The sequence below is a fragment of the Gavialis gangeticus genome, unplaced genomic scaffold (assembly GCF_001723915.1).
Source record: "Gavialis gangeticus isolate Ggan-Ray unplaced genomic scaffold, GavGan_comp1, whole genome shotgun sequence".
NCBI classification, from domain to species: Eukaryota; Metazoa; Chordata; order Crocodylia; family Gavialidae; genus Gavialis; species Gavialis gangeticus.
Window position 1 is genome coordinate 178427479 of NW_017729032.1, and position 8302 is coordinate 178435780.

Consider the following 8302-nt stretch of genomic DNA (forward strand, 5'->3'; position numbering starts at 1 on the left):
AAAAAAAAAAAAAAAAAAAAAAAAAAAAAATGCAACTAAGGAACGTTCCTACATATGCATCAGCATTTTTCTTCAGTTTTCTTGCCAATTGTAGTACAACTACTCCTTTAAATACTTGTGCAACTCTGCTTCAGGCAAAACACACACTTGCAATTGAAACTACAATTTTAACCAGTCAGAATCATTTATTTGAAACGATACCGTGGCATGCAAATACTACTTCTATTACATGTAATGGGATTTGTGTGTGTAATATATGTATAACTTATCTTTAAGTTATCTAACAATGCATGCAACTAGTCTATACAACTATGGATGATGACATAAAAGCAAGTCACAAGGTGACTGACATACAAACTTGTAGCACATCATATACTCTGCCATAACTGCCCGTGTCTATACACTTGTTCCACAGTAAGTGCCAGGTAGCTCAGTAAATAAACTCTTGCATATTTATCATAGGGTAAAAGCATAAAGCCGGCAGTACAGAGGAGCAAGTGAGGTGCAACAAGTTCACACCTAACATTGTGGTAACTTCTTTGTGTAACTACACCCCAAATCAGGGGTAGGCAACTCCCAGCATGTGTACTAGAGTGTGGCACACAAGGGCATTTTGCTTAGCATGTGTACCTTGGGGAAGGGGATGGGGCCGTTTTGCCAGTACAAGGATCAGGCCTCTCACAGGTACCCTGTCGTCCACCCCTGATAGGCTAACATCTTATAAGGTTGCAGTTGTTTTTGACACTCTGCTCAAAAATATTGCCAACCCCTGCCTTAGAATTCAAGGCGTAGACCGTCTCCATGTGATTAGCACAGTACCCCTAGCACAACAGGATCCCAATCAGAATTTGAACCTAAGAGCTATTGTGGCCATAGTAAGCTAAAACAGAATCTAATACCTGTTCTGTATGCAAAGATCTCCCTGCCAGTCCTCTAGAACACAAAGTTCATTCCACTTAACGTTCAAATGTAGACAAACTCCAACACAGGATAAGTGAGGATATGAACTTAAAGAAAGAAGCTACTTAATCCATTGGTTAGACTCAACGGGTGCATCCAGATGAATTCAGGCATGCAATATGTGGCGCCGCAAACACGTTTGCAGTTCCACATATCACGCAGTCTGGAGTTCTCCACACTGCAAGGGCATGCTGCCTAGCGTGTGCTGCTCTGTTCCCCTTCCCCCCATTTTGACCCCTGGATATCCAGGGGTCAAAAAAACCAACCAAACAAAAAAACCCCCCAAAAACCAACAACAAGAACAAGAAAAACTTGGGGAAAAAAACCAGAAGCAGCGTATGCTCGGGCAGCATGTGGTGCTAAGAAGTGGAGCCAGGCCCCTCAGAGCTGCAATGCAGCTGCTGGCCAGGCTCTGCCTGGCAGGATCACCACAGCTGCAGGTCTAGGAAGCCCCCAGGACCCCAGGCATAGGAGACCCCATCTCCTATGCCACCCAGGGAAACTTGCTGCGAGCTTCAAAGCGCAGGTGGCATGGGCATTCCCCAGGGGCAAGAAGTGAGCTGCTGTTACTTGTTCCCAGGGAACCAAACATGGACGCACATCTGGACGTGCCCAATGGGAACAAGATATTCCAAAATAAAAGTGTCCACATACTGACTTATTCATAACTCTGTAGAGAAAACCTCAGGTTATCCAGAGTGCTATTTAACTTGAACATGAATGACTATGCATGCTAGGAAGAATAGACAAATGGGAACAAGCTTTGTAACAGAGCCTGTAACTTCACTGCCCAGTACAGGTCCAAAACAACAATTACATTTTATAAGTACATAAGTTTCATGTTTATTTATTTTAACTCTATTAAAAACACATCAGGTAACACCAACGTTTTGCAGTTACAGTAAAGAAAAAAGAATGTGCAAGGAACAGAAAAATCATCCAAGGCTCACAACTGGTTCTCAAAGCTATACTCAGAAATTTGTTTGCATCCAATAACAATACAAGATTCAAACAAGTTTCACTTCAAGCAACTGACTGCCTTTGCTTACATGTCAGAATTCTAGGAAATGAAAGTTTCCTAATAGTACTGAACCTTTTCCACACTCCAGCCGACACTGCTTCTTGGAAACTCATCACTTCTACCTCTCAGGCAGCTAACACTCAGGCACTTCTGATTTTTAGGAACACTGAAACCACAAAATGCTTAAGAAACCTGTCAGGTTGTGGGCTGAAATAACTGAAAGGTTTCAAAACTTTTGAAACACTTCAAACGGCCAGCTCTACAACTGTACATGCGCTTTGAAACATTACAAAAGCAGCTAAAATGCTCTAAAACAAGGTACTATTTTAAAGCATTTCAGTTCTTTTTACATGTGCGTGGGGATGGGGACTCAGCTCCTCAAGAACTCAGATTTTACTCTGCTTTGCCCCCTAACCCTGGCCTTCAGAGGGGAGGGAGACCAGGCTGCACAGCCAGCCTACCAGACTGCAGACACTAGGCTCCCTTGGGTCCTGGTTGCTCCAGCACTCAGGGTTCTGCAGCTGGGGTCTTCAGTCCCAATTTTCTCTACCTCACTCTGGTGTGCAACGGAGAGGTGAAGGGGACTGGGGCCATAGACTTATAAATCAGATATCCTAGTTTTCTGATAAAAAAAATCCCCAATTTTCAGGTTAAAAGAAGTAACCCTAAATCCACATTTTTCTGAGATCAAAATGAAACACCTTCAATACATATTTGTTTATATAGTAGTGTTTCATATTAATCACAAAAAAGTAAACCTAAAATCCACATTTTTCTAACCCAAAAATTGGGTATTTTTTTTTAAAATCAGAGAAAACCAGGATCCCTGGTTCTGATCTTGGTGGCAGGGATCCGCTTCCTTCCCCACTACCAAGAGACATTTTCTGACCCCCATGACTGGAGAGTTAGGGCTGTATGCAGCCACAGTAGTTCTGAAATGTTCCAGCCAGGGGGCATCACAGAGGCTGTATACATGTTCCCTGGTTGAAATTATTTCTTTTTGAAGCATCTCCAAGCCCACTTCGCTTGGGGTGTGGGCAGAAGTAATTTTTTAATGTTTCCAATTTGAGCACACCACAAATTAATGTCCTTCATATCCTGTGAATATCTGTGTCTGCTATATTATTTCCCTAAATAGCCTCTCATGAATAGCTGAACTTCTAAAGCCACATCTGAGATTACAACAATATATTATGTCCCAAGAATTCATCTAACGGCACATCCTACAGAGCAAATATGGGAGTTTAACATTTTCATGAAGAAAATATTGCAAAGCTTTCTAATTCAGCTATGTTCTATTTGCCTAATTAACAAGATTAAAATATTTGGGGGGAGGGGGGAACAGACCCAACAGCAATTATGAACATTTATTCTTTAAGGAAGCCTATCCCAACTTTATATTCTGTACTGTTTCCTTTTGTTTTGGTTTATATGTACTCAGTTATCTTTATCTTCTAAACTTATCAATTCCTCTCTTCCCGTACTAATATTGAACCCTCCTCCTTTCCCCTCCTCCACTTCAAAAAAAGATGCTGAATGCAATTTAGTGGGCAGCAGAGACCAGGACAAATTGAGCCGAGAACACTGTGTCCTAGTCTGCTGTGACCACTAAACCTTATTCAGCATCATGCCCATTACAGTTACTGGAAAGTACATTAGGAACATAGGACTCAGAGGAATCTCAGTCATCAAATCCAGTACACTACTATCAGTATACCTAAAGAATATTATCCCATTTCTAAATTTATCAAGTTTTACCTTGATAAATAGTTAGGTTTTACCCTCACTACTCCTACTAGCAGAATTTTGCTCTTCAGATTATTAGAAGTCTTTTAATTTTTAACCTAAAGTTATAGTTATGTATACCCATTTGTTCCTGTGTCAACATCATCTTTCAGTTAAGCAGCTCTTCTCCCTTTCGGGTATCTAAAACACTGATTTAGAGAGCAATAATGTACCCTCTCAAGCTACATTTTTTAGATAAAACCACTCAAGCTCTTCACAGGTAGGGTAAAAGTTTGTACCGCAGACCAGGCTCGTTGAGGGCACAACTTTACAAACATTCTTGAGACTACTGCAGTCACCACATGAACAGCAGTGAAACTGTTTACATTGTAAAAGGTGAAAATCACACATATATAATGTAACCATTGAAATTATACACCATATAACTAAACAGAACTAGTAATGAACAATCAAAAGTGGTTTAAATATCAAATTTATTAAATGTTTTTTTCTTAAAGATAAATTTTAATATTTGCAAAATTTTGGCTGTATATATTCACCAAGTTGAATTCATTTGGTCAGTGAAATATAGTTTATTTACTTTTATTCTAAACAAATGCAAAAGATGATTTATTGACTATAATTTGTGTTACGGTATGTAATATTTGTATAACTAAGTTATACAAATGACAATAACTCCTACCTAGTTAGATTTTTATAACTGGACAACTCTAGTGTTTTAGCTTTGTTTTTAAGGAAAGTCTTACCTTTTCTTTGTAGTATTGCCACAATGTATTCATCTCTTATGGCCTGCACAAAAATATGTTGCAATGCACTATATATGCAAATAAGCTTTGTTCTGTCATGCAGCATCTGGCATTAGATATACAATCAATTGCAGCAGCACCCATTCTATATTAGGGCCCACTTCCTTTGCATAGCAGATGTAAAAGCTCATTTTTCAGAAAATATAAATATTTAAGTGGGTTGATTATAAGTATAAAAGCCAAACATCTATTTAGTAATTAGTTTTGGTACCCATTTCTCTAGCCTCAATTAACCCACTTAATTACCAACACCAAAACAAAGCCCACAGAAGTCACGCACTTCAAACTGATGCTGTTAGTATAAAAAGGAAAATAAAACAGAACACTCAAAACACTCTCCAAATACCATCATGCAAATGTTGCATACGGTTAAGCCCATCACCCATTATTTCTCTTTATTATCCTTGCAAGGATTTCATTACGCGTGCAACAGTCTCTGCATAGCACCCATTTAATCCATGCCACCAAAATGGTAAATTTGGTAGTTACCAATAATTTAGATGGGGGTCAAAAGGGCTAATGCCTTAGAATGCTCTTAATCATAAGATATCCTCAGACAAACCTCCCCAGTCTTCATTCTGGCTCTACAAATACAAAATCAGCAGTGAACATTTTATAGTGACCACTTCAATAAACTATTTACAGCTGGGTTTAAGTATTACTAGGAAAAGGTTTCTAAACTTCACACAAAAATAAATTTAATTACTTATAACACTAACATATTTCAACTGCTACTGATTTTCAAGGAAACACATCATTTAATTAGATTAACCAAAAGTTTATTGTTGAAAAGAATCCAACTAGCAAAAATATAGTGAAAAACATTGGTTATAGGATTCCAATAAGTTTCTTTTAAAAAACAAAAACAAACTCGCATTGGTTTATAAGATGTTTTAACATAGAAATACAATGTTTTAGTTTAAAGGTATTTTAGAACTTTTGAGATTTATGGTCAGCAACTCGCTCCTGATGGCACGTATATACTGTCAAAGGTCCACACTAGAAAGCTCAATGGCTTTTCCATGCAGGCTTCACCCCAAAAACAGATGTGCTACAACCGGCTTAGTTCAGTTCTGGGCATACTGAACTAGCATGACTGCTTACTAGCATGCACCCACTGGTGCACTAGGGTGACTACATTACATCCATTTTGGGTTGTAGGATAAAAACAGTGAAGACATCATGCTTCTCCGTAGCACTCTTCTTTGCTGGTGCATAATGCCATAAACTTTTTCTTAAAAGTGTAATATGAATTGTTCACTATTACAACCATAAACATTTAAAGACTATCAGGTAAGAGGCTAACACAAGAATTTGCAATTATTTAAATTCCCTGTGACTGAACTTTACACAGAAAATTAATTTACTGGTAATACTTCTCTAATGAGAGCAACACTAGTATAAAGCAAAAATTGTTTCACAAGTTCACTTAAATACCACACTACCACAGATGCAGTTTAGACAAAGTATTTTAATCCAAGTCATGTACCTATGTTTTTCAACACTTATCCTGTGGTTAGCATTACCAACAGCCAAGTTTTATGTGGGGGGAGGGCCACAGCAATTATTTTAGACCTCAGTGCCAGATGCAGAAATGTAATGGTAGATGGCTTAATATGCAAGTATCACTTCATTATCAAACTACTTAGATTAAGAAAGAAAATTACTTTTAAAAAAATTGGTAAACAGTCCTTTTTAGCAAAATTCTTTTCATGCTTTAAGTTATAAAGGCTCTCTAGCACAAAACCTTAAAATATGCAATCAATTTAGCAAGTCTTTAAAAACTCCAACTTGGAGATTGAACTAGGAGATTTACAAATTTCTTCTCCTTAGAAATAGGCATAACAAAAACTACAGATCAAAAACAACAAGTTACAATGTACTTGAGGCTGCAGGAGATGCAGGGTATGTCTACAGCAGGGACAGGCAATTATTTTGGCTGGAGGGCCACTTAATGAGTCTTGGTAAGCTGTTAAGGACCGCAAGGGTAGCCCTTTACAATCTTCTCAACAGACCTGCCTCTCCCAAAATTGTATTTATTGCATCTCCCTTCTCTCTCTCTTTTTTTTTTTTAAGTTTTTCTGGCATGGAATTGGGTGTCAAATTTGGGTGTTTGAATGAAAAAATACAAGGAAATAAAATTGATTTTCTGAAGTTTAACATAATTAAAAATGAAATGGGAAATAAATGCCTGCAGATTATATGCGCCATATGGAAAAATCCTGCTTCATTAGTGTTAAATTTAATTTTAAGAACAGGCAGCCATGCAAAATTAAAGTGATATAAGAAATCTCTATTATAATGCTTTCTATTTAAAGACTTTTAAGAGTTATGCATTACTATAACTGAGTCTCTACCATCTGACAGCTGCAAAGTAGCTTCTGTGGTATGAGCCCCAGTTTCAGTGAACAGCAAGTACATCAGAAGGAACCCCCCCCCCCCTCAAAATAACCCAGCAACCCTACCATAGCATAATAATTATTAACCGTCACTGCAGACCTGTTAAGGATGGACTCTTTCTACAGACTGAACCACTGGTTTGTCCCTAGAGATCTTGTGTCTCTAGCCTCTTATGGAACAAAGCGTCAGGATAATGTGAAGATGCTTGCAGTGTTACTGTATGCACTTTGTTTCGAGGATTTTAGTCAGTGGAGCTGTCATTCAGTGATTTTACTAAACATACTGACTGATTGGAGAAGGTTCTGCTTTACTGTAAGGCTACTCTTTTTGTCTTTCAAATCTGATGCTTCAAACAGAATGACACTCCTTTATAATCTACATTTCATTAAAATGTGTACTTCTCTTGAAAGATACAGAACTGAAAAGAACAGTAATTAAAATGTCAACTCCGAGAAGGGGTGGGGGATAAAACTAGTTTTTCTTCCAACTCCTTTTCATATACAAGTGATATACACCTGCCATAGTGCAGTATTTCAAGCCTTTCCCCATTGACTTTACATCTAAATTATGTATTCACATATGTATTCGATATATAAGGCTACAAAACACCAGAGGAAAAATAATACTGTATTTGTTCTTCAGCTAGATCTTGGTGGGTTTTTTTTCTTCCCTTCTGTTTTAGCTTATGTGAGTTCTTGGTGTCAAGGATTTTCTTTGTGTGTGTATATATCTCTACATGGCACAAATTAGAATTGTGTAAACATAAAAGAGCAGGTTAGGGTACCAGAAACTGTTTAGCCAGGTTACTGCATCATCCTCTTTGGATTAATTAGCCCTGTCAGGAAGCAGAGTTTCTTAACCTGATACTTCAGCTGAGCTACTGTGGCCATACTGAATCTGATACTCCAGCTCTGTCTCGCATTGCTAAACAGCAGTGCATTGCACCCTGTAGAGCAGGGGAGGGCAAAACACAGCCCACGGACTGGATCTGGCCTGCCATGCAATTTGATCCAGCCTGTGGGTGTCCACCAACTAATTTGTACCCTGGCCATCTCGCACACCTCACTTCCAACCTTCTGGGTGGAAGGGCCTGCCCAGCTAGCACACAGTTTCTGGGTAGGGCTGCTTCTGCCACTGTTGTAGCCTCCAAGGGACCTGCTCAGCTTCCCTGGCATCCTGCTTGTTCCCAGCAGGGAAGCAGTTGTGGGGTGGGGAAAGGGGTTACAGCCTAGCGGGAGTGCAGAGCACGGGGCTGGGGCAGGTGGGAGTGTGGAGCCCATGTACAGGGGGCAGCGGGAGTGCGGAGCTCAGCTGTGCATGACGTGGATGTTAGAAAGGGTGGGGAGAGATGGGACCCCCCCCCCCCCCC

The 8302-nt window shown here is 39.2% G+C and overlaps 1 protein-coding gene across 7 annotated transcripts in view; it reads right to left on the reverse strand.

The window, feature by feature from the left end:
- The window catches only part of AP1S2 (adaptor related protein complex 1 sigma 2 subunit), a 54811-nt gene that overhangs the window by 11737 nt on the left and 34772 nt on the right, over positions 1–8302 (reverse strand). For 3 of the 7 annotated variants that reach the window (XR_002098872.1, XR_002098873.1, XR_002098871.1), the window contains exon 5: positions 5023–5117. The exons of 3 other annotated variants lie outside the window; for them this stretch is intronic. The gene's annotated coding sequence lies outside the window, so the exon portion shown is untranslated. Of the gene's footprint in view, positions 1–4473; positions 4517–5022; positions 5118–8302 lie in introns of all 7 variants that reach the window. One more of the 7 variants, XR_002098874.1, reaches the window with a different exon arrangement.